The sequence below is a fragment of the Emydura macquarii genome, unplaced genomic scaffold (assembly GCF_026122565.2).
Source record: "Emydura macquarii macquarii isolate MOO-44397 ecotype Brisbane River unplaced genomic scaffold, CSIRO-AGI_Emac_v2 contig_2207, whole genome shotgun sequence".
Taxonomy (NCBI): domain Eukaryota; kingdom Metazoa; phylum Chordata; order Testudines; family Chelidae; genus Emydura; species Emydura macquarii.
The window spans coordinates 1,330,895-1,351,337 of NW_027132344.1; positions in this window are offsets into that span (position 1 = coordinate 1,330,895).

Consider the following 20,443-nt stretch of genomic DNA (forward strand, 5'->3'; position numbering starts at 1 on the left):
TTCACTATATTAGAAGCTAATTATTTTCCTGTTGCACTTAAAATGCTAATGAAATATGGACAGTTTGCAAGTAAATTGGTTTCCTGCATCATGGTGACAGCACAAGACAAAGCACCAATCTGCTCAGCCATCAGTTCCACAGTGCTCCGGCCTGAATTTTGCAAAAACTAATTTGAATGCCTTTTTTCCTTACTCTGTTCACATAAATCATTTTATGCCAATACAATACGCTTGAAGTGTGACTGATATGCCAACAGGGATACACAATCATGCAGACTGCTGGCGACTTTCAAGTTAACACTTATTTTGATTTTTGCCTTGATTCTTTCCTTTAGTATGCTTGAAGCAGCCAATGAAAAAATGTTTCTTGGAGGTTTATAGAGGCAGTAATATTAAATGAAAAACCCTATTCTTGTGTATATATGAAACTAAAATATTATTGCTGTCAATCTGAGACAAAATTATACCGATATGGTGATGCATGCTTTTACTGTTATCTATTAGAATGTCTTTCAGATTCATTGCCAGCTGTCCTGGACTCTAACCCTTTCTGTGCTTCTAATGATATTTAGCTCAAATAGCTGAAAACCTTATACATCTTGGAATGTTTTGGGAGGTCAGACTTGCAGCACTAAAGTCAGTAAAATAAAGTGGGCACCATTTAAAGACTCAGTCTTTGCCGCTTCATAATAATTGTAGCAGTAATATTGTAAATATAAAAAAATACCATTGGTAATTGTAGGTATGTGAAGCTGTGAATATTGAGGGATGGATTTTCAGTTTAACTCAGCATAGTTCTATTGGCTATCTTATATTTTCAAAGCACTTTACAAGCAGGCCTAAATTTTAAGAACTGAGTAGTGATTTTAGGTGCTGAACTCTGAGACCCTTAAGGGTATGATTTTTAGAAAGTGCTGAGAATCAGGCCCCTTTAAGGTATCCCAGGTTGGGCATCCCAAAATCACTAGTTACTTTTGAAAATGTAGATGGCAGTACATCTTCATGGAAGCGGAATTTGTATTTATTTTGCTATGTCCCAGACAGAAGAAACTGCATTTGTGCATAGTCTGCCCGGTTATATCTGGTCTGGTGTGGCAGGGAAAGTGTTAATGATACAAGCAAACCCTAAAGCTAAAGTAACTGAACTGAGAAGAGCATTAACTGTACAATGACAATGGAGCCTGTGGGGTTGAGAAGTGGCACTTAGTCATTTTGCCAAGAGACCATAGGGAGGGCAGATTGAAAAAAGTGTTTAAAATGTATAAAGCTATCACTGTCTATGCTATTTAGGATAATCTTGTCCTTTCTAAGATGCACAAAGCTGTCAGTGACACTTCATAAAATATTCCTTTCTGCATCTTAAGTAAGCCAGGTTGGATAATATTGAGCAGCCTTAAAAATATTTCTTTCTTCCCTTGCTAAAAGCAAGTGCAAAATACCCTGTGACTTTTGCTGTTGAACAAAAAAAAAAAAAAAAAGGCAGGGTGGGGAGAGGGAGAAATTGATACAAAAGTGACATCCACTCAAATGGTTTTACTAGCTTCAAGCAATACACTGTCAAAACAGCAAAATCATATTCCTCTAATCCAAGAGTTATTTGCCTGTAGAGGCTTCCTGAAAATAATTTCAATCATGGCTACACTATTTTTAACTTCTCTGCCTGTGATTTTCCTCACATAGTTCCGTCTAATTCCAGGGAGAGCCTGGAATTAGTCTTCGCTTAGTGTCCACAAGTGTTTAATAATGTAGGGGCTATAGTAACATGACTCTGGTAGCAATGCTACTCACATCATAACCTTTGTGAAGAAAGATAATCCTGTTGAGAAGAGTCCTACATCTATTGAATGTGACTTTACACATTTGGGGTTTTAATAACCCAAGTGAATGAGGGGAAAAACTCTCCTGACGAATGTTGATGCTGGTGACTTGACTGAATCTATAATTTGTTGTTAAATGTTAGTGTTTGTTAAAGATTGTTCGTTCGGGGGGAAAAGGAGGAAAGGTGTACTTTTGTTTTAAAACTTCCACACAAGGAGGAAATGGGAAGGTTCTAGGCAGAGGCTGTAAAGTGAAACAGACTGAGTATAAGGAGCAGCTTTAAGGACGATGGTTTTCTTTATTCTAATAATTTTCATTGTTCTGTATTAGAATAAAGTGACTTGTGTGATTTTATTTTTGTATTATTATTGCCCATTAAGCACAGTGTATTAAAGAAACTGGATCCGAGCCCTCTTCTCCTTTGCTTCATCTTGAATCCCTGAGGGTACTCAGATATTGTTGTAATAGGGTATAAAATGGACATAAATGGAAGGGAGGAAAACTCTCCACCGCTTGAACCTCAGTGAATCCCTTAGTTCTCTGGTGCCAAGGTATTTGCAGCTATAAAAAAATAAATTATACACCCCTCTTATACAAAATCCAGCTCTGAAATAACCCAAGGCTTTTTCACTGCCCACCATTCATCTTGCAAAACCTTCTGTGAGAGCAAGTTCACATGGAGTTTACCATCTCCAAGAATATGAAAAGTCAAAGAAAAACATATCCCTTCACAGGCCCTCACACTACATAATTATATTAAATAATTGAGAGAAGGGCTGTATCTATTCCTTAGTGTCTATTTTAACCACAGAAGAATAAAACATTGTAACCAGCATTTCAGCTTACAGGCTTTCCCCAAGATGCTTTGCAACTTGAATTCCTGTCATCAGTGCACTAGAACAATGTTTCACAACCTTTTTGATACCGGAGATCGGCTTCCTGTACTGTGTCAGGGAGATCTCAGGGATTGGTGCCGATCCATGGGCCGGTCATTGAGAAACACTGCACTAAAACACTAATATTTTTTCAAGAGCCTCACTGGATTGGCATCTCGACTCATCAGGTGGAAACCCAGCTATTGCTGTGCCTGACATTAGCAAGCTCTTAACTGTATGTTGAACTCTTGTGGTAGTACATACTCACAGGGGAACATTGTATAACACTACAGTGCATGCTTATTTTGTTATCTTTGGCTCCTGTGGCCTTTTTATTACCTCTTTTGGGGGGGACATGGCTTCATTCCCTTTCTGGAATAAAATAACAAATGTATTATCCGTAGAATTCAAGCACTGCTGTGCATAATGCAGGTTTGGCTATATTCAGTGTTAAATTATCAGCTGCCAAACAAAGGCTGCTGTGAAAGTTTGATTGTGCTCTGTCAGAGTTTTGGCAAAGACTAGAATGTTATAACTAAGATGACTGTGTTGCAAACGTGCTGAATTGCTCTTCTGATTACGTCTTGGAAAATTTCAGAAGCTGAGCATATGGCATTCATTAATCTTTCGCACCATCTCGGGGTTACATACCTGAGTAGAAAATGCTAGCAAGTAGCATAGTTCTGATGTATGATCTAGCTAAGGGGAGCATATATTATAAAGCAAACCTGAAAAAGAGTCTCTCTCTTTTTTTTTTTATTGAATTCTGGAAACTGTTTACAATTAGAATCTGTCTTTCTCTCCACCACTGAATATGGAAGCTGAATTTTCAAGGCATTGTGACCTCTTTCAACACTTCCATTTTAGGAATTAGCAGCTACAGAATGTGGGATGTACTGATATGCAACATCTTAAATGACACATTTGCTACACCACTGCTCATTTGTTATGACAGAGACTGGGTACAAGACAAGGAACATCTTGTCTGTTCCAAGTTGGAATTACCCAAATCTACAGTTTCTTTCAAAGCCGCCACCGCAAAAAAACTTCATATCATAATTTATATTCATTGCTGAACAAAACACTTGTTAATTTCTGTGGATGCTAAAACAGCAGGCTGTTAATCATACTGCTTTTGGCAAAGGATCATTTCTGTTGCTGAATTGTTGTGATGTATTTGATCAAATGCCATTACAGGATGGTTTATATCTCACCTAAACAATTGAAGATTAGAATTATGGAGCACAAGAGGGGTATTAGGAGAAATGATAGGAACTCACTTTGGGCCACATTGATTTTTTTTTTTTTAGGATGTATGTTATGTATATTGAACATAAATCCTGTTTTTGCTTTCATGTGCATTGGTGTAAATCAGAAGTAACTGGATTTAATCGTTGTTGCCTGTAGTGTAACAGAGCAGAGATTGGCCCGTGGGCCATAACTGTATGTAAAACCAAAAATCCTGGGGAAATGTGACCACAAATATTTCTCATTTCCTTCTTTATGACTGTCTTTCCCTCTAATTTGGAGTTTTCTGTTCTCATACTGAAGTGGGTTAGGACTGTGTTGAATATTAAGGATTCCATTATAAGTTGAATCTGTTGCTCTCCACAAACAAACGACTGCATTACTTTGTGTTGTTGTTGTTTTTGACATTTGGTCAGTCCCTTTGCTCTAAGCAACATTGTCTTTCAGAAACTGCCCAGAAATCTGTGTCAGAACATTTTCTTCTGTATGTAGAAGAGGAAAAATAAGAGGTGGAGAAGAATTATATTTTTTTATACGTTAAAAGACCCTTGGGTCACTGAGAGGATTTATGGTCCTAAACTGTCTAGAACTCAGATTCATAGATTTTTTTTTTTTTTTTTTATAGCCAGAAGGGTCCGTAAAATCATCTAGTCTGACCTGCTGTATAACACAGGACCTTAAATTTCACTTAGCTACCCCTGTATTGAGCCTGATAACTTTTGCCTAACTAAAGCATATCTCCTAGAAAAGCATCCATTCTTGATTTGAAGACATCAAAGATGGAGAACCCACCACTTATTTTGTTTCTTCTAATGCTTAATCACCTTCACTGTCAAAAATATATGCATTATTTCTAATCTGAAACTGTGCATGCTTGTGCAAACAGTTCCCTATCCATTTCACTGGGCCCCTGGATTCTGACCCCTCCCTCTTCCCACTGTGGCGGGGCCATGAAGCAATTAGTGCCCTGGGCTACACCCTGCCCTTCTGGATCCACCTGCATGAAGGAGGACAGGATGGAGTAGAGACCGGTCAAGTATTTGGAAGTTCATGTGGACCTCCAAACCAGGCTTTGTGGGTAGGAGTCAGGAAGGCTCCTTTACTTTATATTTTGAATATCCTGTAGTGATTGAAAATTCAAAGTGGTCGGAAGGTTCTGGGACAGGAGCTGGAAGTAGGAACTGCTTAGCACTCTTGCTATCTCTCCAACTTTCATCCACTGTTTCCTTTGCTGATGACATCTCTCCTCTCCCAGTGCATGCTAGTTAAAGGGGCAGAGTTATCAATCTTGCCTCTGGGAATGGGGCTAAGCATCTGTGAAGCAGCCTGGCAGTTGGTGCCCCCACAGCCCATACTTTGTTTGTTTTAATGCTTAGGGGCAATGGAACATGACTCGGCTCAGTGAGATTGTCCCAAGTCATCGCAAATTTGAGCAATTGTGATACTATGCCATTGCCATTTTGCTAACTGGTGCATCCTAAAATGTCACCAGCAAAGTTTTGCAGTGCAAGTTTGCCCAAGTCCAGGAAAGGGAAAAAGAGGTTTGTGGGGTTTTTTTAATCTTAGAAAATCTGATTCCATGGCAAACCCCCTTAACTTCTATTTTGTCCAAAAACCTTATTTGTCCAGTAAATACATACCTTTTAATACATAAAACCAAAAGCTGACATGAAAGCATAAAAAAAAAAAAAACCCCACAAAAGATTTGCTTTTTCTGAAGCCATCTGGATTTAACATAAACCCCCTCTCCCCCCACAAACAACCACAAAAAAACCCAAACAAACAAAAGGCCAGAGCTGTTTTCCAGTGAGCAATCTCAGATAGGTAGTTGGCAGGGTGAAACAGCACAGTAATCTCATGTCATGTGCCATATACTGTCCCAGCATTCATCAACAGGAATATAAATTCTTCTTTCTTCCATGTTGATACAAGTGGCTAAGAGCTCAGTCAATATTTATTTTGTCTTTGGGGACAGCCACATTTTTAAGGGCACCTAAAGATATTCCAGTCTCACAGTATGTCATCAAGGAGCCTGTTTTGACTGGTGTGCAAAATGGATGGTTTGTATACTTCAGCAGTCATGTAAGTTAACTATTAGATGGAGAGAATTCATATTACTGCTCACCCAGTTAACATCTATTCCTTTGAAGGATCCAAAAGCTTCTAATAAATTAGGGAGTGTGAGAGAGTAGGCTGTCCCTTTATGGATAGTGGTGCCTAAAGGTTGGTCCACCCCATCACACGCTGTGTGCCCTTTTTGGGCAATTTAATATCTAAACAATGACCTAGGAAATACTGGCAGAGAGGAAGTGGTCCCAGGAATAAGTAGTGTTTGGGAGAAAATCCCATTACTGGTTCTTTAAGCACTTGGAACCAGGGCCCAGATTCACAAAAGGGACTTAGGCACAGTGACTATGAGGTGCCTAGAAGCTCACAGGAACAACACCATAATCCACAAAGCCTTAGTTAAGCCCCCAGGCTCCCTGTACAGTGCCTGGGGAGAGATAGGCACCTTAGAATGCAAACCACAAAGCCAACATTCTTGACATGAAGCTGCCTCAGCAAGTCACTGGCTGATTGCGACCCAAGGACCTCTTGATGCCACTTGGTGGAAGTATCAGGGTGCATACCGGGATCCCCTGGGCCTGATAGTTACACTCTAGTTCACCAAAGCATGTCCTAACGTTTCTACTAATAGCCTGTGTCTCACTGTTCATTATAATCATTGCAAAATGTATGTGCAAATAAAATATGTAAAGATATATATATATATATATATATATATGTGTGTATGTGTGTATATATGTATATAGGAAATTATGTTCTTAAGGCCTTGTAGTTAAAGGCAGTTGACCCAGAAGTAGCATGCCTTGCGACAGATTCCACCAGTCAGAGGTGGGAGACGCTTTTCTCCCTACCTGTCCATTGTCCACTGTGGGAGGTCTATGAGCACACTGAGTCAAATACTAATGAAGAGAGTATGGGGACTTCAGAAGGAAAATTTAACAGGAAGAGGAAGAGGTCCCTGGTTTACAGGTGAAGAACAAAGGGCTGGTCTAATATATGTGTAACACTGACCCACACGGGCGTCGCTAGTGGGGATCAAATCTGGGACCTCTTGAGCTTAATACATGAGCTCTACTGCAAGATTTAAAAGACAATCTGTTATCCAAAGCTGTAGCAGGCCCATCATTCTTTAGGGGGCCTAGCCACCACTAGAGGGGGACAGAGTGCCATTGTGAGCAAGCAGGGGTTACATATGTAGGCGTGCAGAAAGATTTCTGGGAATCCTTCATCTGAGGACCAAGTTGCCAGTGGGCTGGATCTGAAAGGAGGGTCTCAGCCATCCTGGTTGGAAAACCACTGTGAGAAGGACTTCGGGGTAAGCAGTACCTTATTAGACAAGTGGGAATCTTGTGAGTTGAGTTGAGGCTCCAGAAGGCATGCTATGATTTTATTTTATATGTAAACCTTTGTTTCTGCTTGCCATCATTTGAATCTCTGTTCTTTGTTAAATAAACTTATGTTTGCTTTCTCTATAAACAAATCTAGGTGCTGTGTGTTAAGTGGAGCTGGGGTCTAAGGTGTAATTAGCAAGCGGTGGCGTACAGTTCCGTTGGGCCTGGTACTTCCAGGAGTGTCCAGTGGATATGGGGCTGGATGCCGCAGGGGGTTGCCTGGAGGACTTGGGCGTTGGAGTGTGCCTATCGCTCGCCTGCATGAGGCACAGCAGAGCCCGCATGAGCTGAGGGGAGTGTTTTGTGTTGCCTGTGGCTGGGAGATTCGGGGAGCTGACTCTTGATAGGTACAGACAAGGCTTCCTCACGTTAAGGGCAGGTGTTAATGAGCTGCCTCACAACCCTGGGTAGCCTAGGAAGAGTCACAGAGATACCCACCAGAGGGATATATTTCTAAGTCCCACCCATCTCTCAGAGTTTGGCACCTACCACTTTTGGGATTCATGAACCAGGTGCAGTTAGGTGTTGGGCAGCTTAAGTCACATGCGGGGCATGATTTTCTACAGGTGCTCAGAAGCCATCTACTGGATTGGACCCCTCAGGTGAGTTAACATAAAACAGCTGGGGTGGAGGAGGTCCTTTAGACCAGTGGTTTGGGTCTTCACCCAGGCTGTGTGAGATCCCTAGTTTAAGTCCCCCTCCCTGCCTGATGAGAAGGGATTTGAACAGGGATCCGTCACTTCACAGGTGAGGGCTCTAAACACAGGGATATAGTCATTCTAGTGCTTTCACTGGCCCAATTAATATTTAATTATTCAATTAAAGTGTACCAGCTTGAATAGGAGAGATCGAGGAAGGCCCACATCAGACTATTTCATAGCCTAGTGGTTAGGGCACACACGAGAGAGGGAGCAGATCCCACTTCAAACCACTTCCCATCAGGCAGAGTGGCGACTAGAAGGTGAATACCCTAACCACTAGGTTAAAGGTGGGCCTTCTCTTCCCCCCAGCTGGTTTGTGTGAACTCACCTGAGGGGCCTGATCTGGAAGGCAGCATCTGATCATGCCTGGGAGATTGGGCCCCACGTGCGACTTAGGCAGCCAGACATCTGTCTTCTGTGGTTTGTGAATTAGATGGGAGATAAGCCACCCAGAGTGAGGCAGCAGTGTGAACGCTCAGAAGCAAAAACATAGGTTCTGAGGGAACTTTCGCTGCAAAATGTAGGTGCCTAGGGACTTTAGGTGCCTACAGTGGTAGGCAGCAAGAGAGTGGGAGTATTGTGGATCTCAGGGGTGCCTAACTGTACCTCTGTGGATCACACCCCAAGAGCCTGGCAGAGTGTGTGGGGCCAGAGTCCCCTCGCTCAGCCAAGTGAGATGAGGTTTAGGAAGCAGACCAACATATATGCTCTCTCCTTCCTCATGAAAAGGGAGACACCAACACTAAAGGGTCTGCCTGTTGAATCCACAGAATGTGAGGACTAACTGGGGGAAAGGGACCCCCCGTGAAGGACAAACAGGCTAAGGCCCTGCAGCAGGGAAAGCTATGGGTAGCACGGGGAAGTGGCGAGGAATTGCAGGAACAGTCCTTAGCTGCCTCACTTAGGGTTTCTAGGCTGGAACCCAGAGGAGTCAGTAGGCTTGGGTTCCCCATCTCTCCCCAAGCAAGAGACCGATCATAGGCCTCAGAGGCCAAGAGTGACGAGCCCCATTTAAGGGCTGAGGGCCTGGCATAGAGGCCACTCGACTTTTGAGTTTTCCTATTTTGAACTTTTCTGTTAACCCAGGAAGGGGACTGGACTGAGAGGTGACCTGGCCAGAGGGCTAGGCCATGGAACCAGCAGACTGTTTTGGAACCAGGAGGATGGACAAGGATCCATGGGAGTGGAAGAATCACTGTGTCCTGGCCCGAGGGGCTTCTCCAATGATGAGTGTGCTAGGAAATAATGACTACTGCAGGTTTAAATAGGTTTTGGAATAATCGGGTTAACATAAGGTATCATTTTTAAAAAATTACATGCCTGAAGAAATGTGTAGGTAATTACACCATGCATGCGAATGGTTGGTTAGAAGTATAACTGTATGTTATGCATGCAGTTCACTGTGTTGTGTGTACATTCATGGATGAACACAGACCTGTGTCCTGTGAGTGACTAAGCCCTCACAACACCAATGGAATGTTCTCTGTCATACAAATTTGACAGAATAATACAGAATGGTCAAATTCTACTATTGGTTACACCAATATGAGTCTGAAGCAACTCCACTGACTTAATCATGGCATGTAACTGATGTACCTGCCAGTTGTAAAAAATTAGGTGTATTCCCCATTTCATATCCAATATCCTGCACCAAGACACTGTCATGCATTTGCAAAGGGATGGTATCAATGCTTTTGTGGATTTACTAATCTCATTTCTGTAAGTTCCATAATAAAGTTCATTTGATCTATTCCTTGTACAATCTGTTTCTGCATTTATCAAATATGTCTTTGCAAGGATCTTGCTATAATCTGTAGTAAAATACTTTTTTCCCTCTCTTGTAAAAATCTTCCATTTGGTTTTAAAAACTGTAAGAGTCATAGTTACTTATAACACTTGGTGGTGATTTTCTCAAGCAAATGCTCTGTCCCCCAGAGGAATAATTTTTTCATTTAGTGTGGACTATCAAGAAGTCTAGCCGCTTATTTATAAATAAACTGTAATCTACAGAGTGAGTTAATAGGAAATCCAATAAAGTGGGAGTCATAATAACGAAACGTAAAGGTTGTGAACATGTGAATCAGAAGCACCAAATGACTCTTACATAGAAGAGGGTGCACTTTAGCAACATCCCTGAGATAGTAAATGGAACATTTAGAGAGATCCTTAATGAATTCCTGCATACTCAACCCATAGTTTAATAACTTCTTCAAACTCCTAGCCATGGGGATTAACATATTACCACAGTCATCAAAAGACAGGGTAAGAATTTACAAAATGTGATAATAGTATGGGCTCCAGGAGAGTTATTCCATTCAACTTTGAAGTGTTCTTCATAATCACAGTCAAAAGACACTGCATCACATTCTCTGTCACTGCAGGTGTACTATAGAGAAAAGAAAATGTAAGATTTCACTGTCGGCTACATCATAGTGATATGATAAACCTTAGGAGGAAAAAAAATCAACATAAGCAAACGTGCATTCAATTTGCCCCGGAGCTGGGAGGAACATCTGGGATGTTCGCCATTCTGTCAGAAGTCTTGTCTCTAAAATATAAAGATATAAATGGAATAAGGCCAGAATAGCAAGATTTAAATAATGCAAAGAACAGTTTGGCTTCTCTTTGCAATGTGATTCCCACATACCGTAATTCTCCATTCAACAATGTTGGAAGTCTAAGGGCTGGATTCAACTCCCAATGAAGTCAATGTAAAGGCTTCCTCTTATAGCAGTGAATGGTCTCTAAGAAAAGTCAGTATGAAATATGGCAGTCATTGGCACTAAAAAGACCTCTCCAGGCTCTGATCAAAGCAGCTTCCATAGTGGGGTCTAAACCCGGTTAAATTTTTATCAACACACATTCATTCTAAGCAGAGGCTAGAATTGAAGTGCAGTCATTCCTCTTCAGTACGTTTGACAAAAATGGTAAATTAGAGAGAGGTCGGTAGCTAGCAATGTAATGGGGAACAGAGGTGGGTTTTTTCTAAATAAAGGAATTAAAATAATGCAACTGTCCCTTTAATCTGAGTGCATAAATTAAGAGGTTCATTTTCTGTATTTGTACTGTACAATGCTATACATGAGTTAACGTGTTGCAAAGGTTTCTCCATGTTCATAAAATAACCTTGCAACATACTCCTGGCTTTGGATTACAGTTGGAGGCAGTAATGCCTGAGAGTATTTTCAAGATCATAAATTTACCAGTTTTTTGATAGAGGTGTGTGTTAGAATTTTCAGCACTACAGTCCCCCTTTAAGAGGACTCTGAGACAGTTTTCAGCATGCCCAGGACTGTGAGTAACCTTGTTGCTCCACTCCCCCCCTGCTCCAGCATGAGAGAGTCTTGTTTGTTCTTCACTGGGGGTCAGCTCCCTGAGATCACCAGTCTATTAGCCACCCAAGCGCTCATCTCTGTGCTATGCTAGCCCTGCTTTGCCTTGCAGGTTAACAGTAGTGGAACCTCACCCCTTGAGTACCTTTGTAGTGTCACCCTGTTGTGCTCAGCGCTTATCCTCTAAACTCTCACAGAAATACCATGACTTCTGTCCTCAAGGAAGCAAGTGTTCACACCAGCTTGTATGATTCAGGATGAGCACTTTGCTTTGTAGCACAGCACTTAGATACATTAAAAGTGAAAACAATAATACATTTATCAGAGATTTAAGATTCAAATGATAGTAAGAATATTAGAAACATTATTAACAAATATTAGAAACTAGCCAAAGATTAAAAAACTAATCCCCTCCCCCCCCAAAAAAAAACAACAACATCAGAAACAGGAAGTCTGCTAAACTAGAGAATTTCATGTAGGTGCATATCCAATCTTCACTTAAAAACTTTATTGGATAGAGAAACTACCACAACCTGTGGTAGATACTTACAAATGGGCTAAACCCAGAGGTGCTCCTATATGGTCAGGCAGGTATTAGCAATGAACCTGTTAAGAGGAGACTTTTTCTACTCTTTAACAAACAAATGTTGTCATTGCCAGTTATCGACTTCAGTTAAAAAACAATTTGAGACAATTTCTCTTTTTTTCCAGTCTTAATCCAGATAAGATTTACAACCTCCTTTCTTCCTGAGGCTTTTCCTCCTTATTTCTTCCTTTCCTTCCTGCTAGCCAACAGCCTTTTTTTTTTTTTTTTTTGCACCTGGATTCACATAGGAGATAACACTGGTATGTGGGGTGGGAAGGTACATGCTGGCTCCTTTTAAGAGAGATTTTTTTTTTTGTCTTATTGAAAACCATCTGATGTCACCCCTATCAGTCAGAGGCCTTCTTTTTAGAAACTTCCCTCTTATTTCATTAGTTATTCTTTGCACTAGACATCCTCCCAACTTCGTTCCTTTTGGCCTTATGACTCATTATTTTCAAGACCTTCCCTCTAATTGCTAGTCGGGACCTTTCTTTATAAAACGTATATATTTCCTTAACCGATAAGCTAACTTTAATGGTATACTTATACTACAGTAAGCCAAACAAATTGAGTTCCTTGAGTCTATCATTATAAGGCTCCATTTTCCAATTGTTTTGTGACTCTTCTCTGAACCCTCCCCAATTTATCAACATCCATCTTGAATTGTGGGCACCTGAACTGGATACAGCATTCCAGTAATGGTCACACCTGTGCCAAATACAGAGGCAATATAATCCCTCCTACTCCTAATTGATATTTCCCTGTTCATATATCAAAGGATTGTATTATCCATTTTGGCCACAGCATTGCACTTGGAGCTTATGTTCAGGTGATTATCCTCCATGATCCCTCACTCCTTTTCAGGGTCATTGCTTCCCAGACTAGAATCCCCTTTCCTGAAATTGCAGTCTATATTTTTTGTCCCTAGACTTTCCACTTGGCAGTTTTTAACACCGAAACACATCTTGTTTGTTTGTGCTCAGCTCTGTATCAGTGACCTGTTGTCTTCATTATTTATCACTTTCCCAATCTTTGTGTCATCTGCATATTTATCAGTTCTGCGAGTTTTCTTCCAGGGCATTGATAAAAATGTTAAATAGTGTTTCTAAACCTGTCTTTGGCATACCTCAGTAGAAATATACCCACCTGATGAAATGAGAAGTAAGGGGCTGATAACTAACACTCAGCACGCTCTGCTCAGGATCCGGACCTTCCATTACAAGAGACTGAGAAAACTCAGGCAGATCTGGACAGCTTCAGTTGCGGTTCATTTACAGATAATCTGCCTGCCAAGAGGTTGCAGATTGGAAACTCTTTAGGAGGTGACATAAAATGTTCTAGCTTTCCAGACCTCTCTGAAGCGGCAAATGGACCACAAATATTACAGGAAATTAAACATTAGTGTCAACAGTGTTGATCCTACACAGAAGCACATCAGAAATATTTTCCTGACTTAGGAATTAATTTATCTGAAATAAAAATTTCAGGGCTAGATGCAAGAATTTTGGTCAAGTTTAGAGAAAAAAAAAAATTTTCTAAGTAAAAGATATTGGAAACAATTCTAAAGTTCAGCTCACAGTAGACTGAAGTTTGAGCCTGTTGTTTAAGGCAAGTGATTTAATGAGTTCCCACTACCTATGCAAAAACTGTATAGCAGAGAACCAAAGTATTGAAAAGATGGACATGTCAAGGAATCTATATCATCTTGGACCACATCTTGTATCATAGTAGGGAATCTAAAAGATGGCAGTAGCAGATCAAAAATGCTTACTGGGTTTGATTTGCTTTTAGAGTATCTCCAACTCAAGGCCCTGGTCTGGCAATGAGCTCCAAGTGAAGCTTCACTGACTGTACAGAACTTCACTGAAGTCAGTAGGACTCCATTTGATAACAAGAGTCTGCCTTTACGGAGTTCATTGCGGGGCTAGAGCCTGAGGCTGCACCAGGCAAAAAATTACAGAATTGTGATTGATCCTATGATGATGATGATTTAACATATATGTTGTGGTGATGACTAGAGGCCAACTAGAAGAAATGGGAAAATGTCATTTTTATTTGTTTGGCCTGCAAAAACAAAAAGAAATCAGAAAATATTTGATTTGGTTCTGAAAATATTCAAAATTTGTCAGCAAATCAAAGAAGTCCATTGCGTTCCAGTCAGCTTCAGAAAATGTGTGTTGGATCTCCTGTGATAACTTTTAGCCCAGGGGCTAGGGCACTTTCCTGGGGGAAAGGAGCAAGAACTGCCCTCCTGAGTGATCAGCCTAACCATCAGGCTGTAGGCTATTCTGGGGTGGGTGGCTCTCAAACTAGCCTACCAAAGCTGCTCCACCTTATATACATAAATAAATATTCATTGGGCCAAAGACAGAGAGGCTGAAAGTGGCTCTAAAGCCTGCTGATTAAGGCACTCACCTTTGGACTGGAGATGTGGATCTGTCTTCTCTCTGCCTGATTCAGAGGAGGGGTTTGAATCCACATCTGCTACCTCCCAGGTGAGTGCCTTAATCACCAGGCTACGGAATTTGTTCTCTCTCTCTTACTTTGTGCCAAAACATACCTATGTAATTGTACAAAGTGGAACAACTGCAGCAGGAGAGATTGAGAGCAACCCACCCCAGAATAGCCAATAGCCTGGCAGTTAGGATGCTCACCTCTGAACAAGGAAAAATCTGAGTTCCTGCTTCAGAATGGGGATTCAACCTTCAGAGTCGGGCTCCCTTCTCCCATACAAGAGCCCTAACCACTGGGCTAAAGGTTATAAGGGGGGGGACACAGTTTTCTGAAGCTGGCCTTGAAAAACTTTTTCCCAGCTGAACATAACTGGGTTAAATTCACAAATAGTTTCAGGTTGACTGAAACTGCATTTTTTGGCAAATATATTATTTGTCTGAAAATTTTCACCCACTTCTACCAAGCAGGTCAGAACCCATTGTGCGAGGCTCTATACACATATACAGTAAAGGACAATCTCTGTCCCCAAAGAGTTCACAATGTAAAAAGCCTGAGCTAAAAATGGAATGAGACAAACAAGTGGGCCTGGGATGGGTGCTACAGGGGGAACATACAGGATATTTATATATAATGACTTGTACAGTGTCTTTTGAAGAGATCTGCATTTTAAGTGCAAGGCGTTGGAGATATATTTGATTACCTGGCTTTTATTATTTATTTAGTTAGATTTAGAAATCAGGTTTATTTATTTTACCAACTTTAGACACCTCATCATTTGAAACATACAGCTATGAAACTTAAGATAATCAATTATATACTATTTCAATTATTCAACTGCTGCATGGGTGAGACATGTTGGGGATCATCCAGACAAGTAAGTGGTTCTGTCACCACATGCCTGGTAATGTTGGGTGCCTTAATGCTATGCTATTGTGGCTCAGAACCCTGTCACCCGTAGCCATCCTACAAGTATTAGGGTTTCAACCATGGCTTTCATCAGCATACTTAACACCTTGCATGGTGACCCCACTAGCTCTTCTGGTCCTGAGTCTCCCCAAATCCATCTCCCTGATTTCTTAACTCCCAGACACCAGGACCTTTTCCTTCTGGCTCATCACCCACGAAAGAGTGAAACCTACCTCACCCTCACAGTTATCAGTTTACTTCGGCATGCATACGTCATACAGTTTGCACAACAGAGACCTACTTGGGGTAAAAATAAACAAAAAGTTTATTTAATAGAAAAATCATAGATTCGAAGGTGAAATAGTGAAGAAAAACAAATGCATACAAGTCACATAGAAAATAAACGTAAAGACAATCTCAGGCTTTATGCTTTTATAATAGCTAACTTCCCTTTTCTAATACAATTTACCTATTGACTCTGAACAGTTTCCCTGCATGGTCTTTGGCCTAGAGAAGATGCAGTATTCCATGGACAGCACCCTACTTAGATGATGGATCTCAGTTTCTGGATGTTCTTCACTTCAAACCCCCTCTCGTTTAAGGGTTTGCAGTTTTTCTTTTTTTTCTTTCTCTTAGCCCTGGTCTACACTACAGATTACTTCAGTATAATTATGTCACTCCAGGGTGTGAATAATCCACAGCCCTGAGCGACATAGTTATGATGACCTAAGCAGTGGTGTAGACAGGTGGAGAGCTTTTCTGATCAACATGGCTACCGCCTCTCGCAGAGGTGGAGTTATTAAGCTGTCGGGAGACCTCTCCCATTTTAGAGCATCTTCACTAGAAGCACTACAGTGGTGCAGCTGCGCCGATGCAAGTTTGTAGTGTATACCTGCTCTCAGAGAATGGTGATTTATAGTGGGGGAAATTCCCTTCTCTTTGTTTTCCTGAACTGGGATTTTGTTTTCTTTTCAGTTGCAATGTCTTTTCACGAACTTTAATGGTCCATCATTGTGACTTTCTAGCTGGCACAATGCTAGGTGATTGCAGTTAATGTCATGAGAACAACTAGCCTGGGAGGTGCTCCTCCCTGCCTGTTTACTTCACCCCCTGTTGTGAGATGATGCTGTAGTTTCACCACAGTTACAATTTCCCACACATATATTCATGCAAACATTCATAACCATAACCATATGTACACATATCTCTTAATGACCATCAGGTTCAGATTATTACAATCTTTCATGAAAGACCTTTCTTTATATATATATACATATATATACATATATGTATATATATATACACAATAATGTTGCATACAATCTGTTGATTCAATTAGTTATTCTTTGGGGTTCAGACTCTGTGCTCTCTGTCTGGGAGACCTAGTTGTCACAACAAAAAAAAGCCCTCACTCACCAAATGCCCAAACTCTATACTATTCTAATACCCTTTACCTCACTGACTATATACTTTCAACTTTCCCTTCAGAAAACCTGCCATCCACTTTAGGAAACTATTTGCTTCCAGAAAGTCTGGCCAGTATACTTGGAGATGTTTGGAAAGGAGTCTTTCTTACTATATCCAGAAAGAATCTATAATTATCTGTTAATAAGTAGCACTTTCCAGCAGAGAGTCTGACTACACAGTGTTAGTGCAGAGAGCCCAGATCTCCAACCAAGGGAAGTGAATGAAATTTTGAATTGCCCAGAAATGTAGTTATATATAAAACTAGTTGATTACAAAATGTATGTGGATATTATAGGAGATTTTTTAAAAAAATATTGTGCATAAGTATTAGTTCCATTGTTCTGGCTCATTAACAGACATTTCAGTGGAATGAACAGAGTATTATTATTTTTGACAATCAAGAGTTTATAAACTATCCAACTTTAAATTGCCCGATAAAAATAATCCATGTATTATTATAAGTGCTACTTCTGAAGCAGCCCTTGGATTCATCTTAGAACAGTTAGATAGCAAAAGTAGTAGATAAGAATTTGGAGGAAGGAAATTACATTCCAGAAAGGATGAAAACTCTAACAGAACTAGAATGTCTGTGTAGTTGCTCCAAATATATATCAAGCCTGATTATCAGACAATGTAATTTTGCATGAGCACAAAATGAAGCCACCTTCTGAAATACATGCACGTACATTTTTGAGCACTATTGATTACATAGAATCATAGAATTGTAGGACTGGAAGGGACCTCACAAGTCTAGTCCCCTGAACTTATGGCAGGACTAAATATTATCTAGACCATTCCTGACAGGTGTTCCTGCTCTTAAAAATCTCCAAGGATGGAGATTCCACAACCTCCCTAGGCAATTTATTCCAGTGCTTAACTACCCTGACAGTTAGGAAGTTTTTCCTAACATCCAACCTAAACTACCCTTGCTACAATTTAAGACCATTACTTCCTATCCTATCCTCAGACGTTATAAGGAGAACAATTTTTCTCTCTGCTCCTTGTAAGACATTTTTTATGTACTTGAAAACTGTTATTGTGTCCTCTCTGTCTTCTCTTCTCCAGACTAAACAAACCCAGTTTTTTCAACCTTCCCTCATAGATTGATGTTTTCTAGACCTTTAATCATTTTTGTTGCTCTTCTCTGGATTTTCTTCAATTTGTCCACATCTTTCCTGAAATATGGCACCCAGTACAGGACAAAATATTCCTGTTGAGGCCTAATCAGCGCAGAGTAGACTTTCTCATGTCTTGCTTACAACACTTCTGCTAATACATCCTAAAATGATGTTTGCTTTTTTTGCTTTGCTTTATTTGTTGACTCATATTTAGCTTGTGGTCCACTATGAGTCCCAGATCCCTTTCTGCAGTACTCCTTCCTCGTCAATCATTTAGCATTTTCTACGTATGCAAAGTGGAGTACTTTACATTTGTCCTAATTGAATTTCATCCTATTTACTTCAGACCATTTCTCCAGTTTGTCCAGATCATTTTGAATTTTAATCCTATCCTCGAAAGCACTTGCAACCCCTCCCAGCTTGGTGTCATCCACAAACTTAATAAGTGTACTCTCAATGCCATTATCTAAATAATTGATTTAGCTATTAAACAGAACCGGATCCAGAACAGATACCTGTGGGACCCCACTTGATATGTCCTTCACTGATAACTACTCTCTGAGAATGGGTTTCCAACCTATAATACATCCACCTTATAGTGACTCCCTCTAGCTTGTGTTTCCCTAATTTGTTTATGAGAAGGTCATGCAAGACAGTATCAAAAGCCTTACTAACATCAAGATGTACCACATCTACTGCTTCCCCTCATCAACAAGGCTTGTTACCCTGTCAAAGAAAGCTATCACGTTTGTTTGACATGATTTGTTCTTTACAAATCCATGCTGACTATTACTTATCACTGTTACTTAAGTGATAGTTATGTTCTAGTTATAACATGTGCAGCTGAAAGATTCTAATGCCGGTGGAAGTAGGTGATAGAATTTACATAACCCAAAATGGCATATGTGTGCGGGTCTGAGAATCTGCAAACACAAAATAAAAATGCTTTTGGCCTAATAGACTTTATATGTGCAAAATCTATCACTTTGTGCATAGGTGTTACTGCTTGAAAAGTGTGTATGCAGGAAAAGGGCAACAGGTTGAGTATCTTTTAAAATTCAGGCTCTTTTAAAAAAGATAAACCTTATATACTCTAAAAAGAAGTGAACCTGGTGCATACTGTCCCAAGTAGAATATGAAATCCATGAGGAAATCTTAAGACATTATGCTTCAGGAATATTATTGATAGTCACCAGATGGCACTATTTTAAACCATTTTCAAGTTATGTTGAACTGAATGTATAAGCAGTTGGACCTTGGAGAAAACTTGATTGTGCTGCAGTCTTTTACAATCCGTGGCATTCACAAGTCTAGCTTCTATCCTGCCTGGATCTCTGGCTGTATACATTTTTGGGAACTGGGCTGCAGTTTACAGATTATAGCCACACACACATCAAACAACAATATTACATGGTGTCAAAAACAATACAGAAGTCACAAAGAGATACAAGGCAAATAACAGATTTCCCCTCATCTTTTAAGGGATGTTTCCAAACCAGACAGGTCTGAACCAGATTTCTGAGGTTAAGTAGCAGGGAGTATTATTATTCTTTGTATTATCATAGCCCTGAGGAGCCCCTATCAATGACCAGGACCCAACTGTGCTAGGTACTGTACAAATACAGAACCGAAATTTGGTCCCTACCGCAAAGTAATCATCTTATATATAACATTTCTCTATTTTTTACTGAAAACGTGGTTGAAATTAAATGCAGTAGTTTCGGGAATATTTCCAAAAATATTGCTTTCTACAAGAATTCAAGATCTTATCCATAACCCTGAACAAAAAAGCTAGCCTCTTGCTCTCATGAGAAATTAACTGAGAACAAGGAGCTGTTGCCACAGATAAAGCTTTCTTTGTATAACTCAAAATGAGGTTTTAAAATATAATGCCAGTCACAGTGCCCCAGTGCCTTGGACACATGTTTCAGAATTTGACCTCTGACTTTCAAATCCCTAGGTACTGAGGGTAAACCAATGAGCAAACCAGGATGTAATGGTTTTCAGTTCTTATAGATAGCTTCCCCATCAATAACAAACCTAAGGGGAGTATGAAGAAACAATACAAGTCCCTTCACAATTATGGGCAAAGGGACCATTTGCTTGAATTTCACTATCCTAGAACGAGTGGATTTAAAAATGGGGTGAAAAATCTCACTATTGTAGGTGGAAGTGGAGAATAGAAAACAGAGAAAAGATGGCAGTAGATGAACAGAAAAAAGAGACATTATGAAATGGAAAATCCAAAAGGGATGGCAATAATAAAATAACTAAATTTAAAATATTCGTATGAGTGATCTGATAAAGTTGTCACTGCAATCTCAGAGCCATAAGAAAAACGTTATGCATGAAGGTCAATTTATACATTGAAACAAATCACCTGGTATAAAACTGTAGATTCCATAACCAATAGGAGAAAAATTGCTACATTCTGTACAAAACTCCAAATCATCCATGGAGATAAGTGATTAATGGAGAAT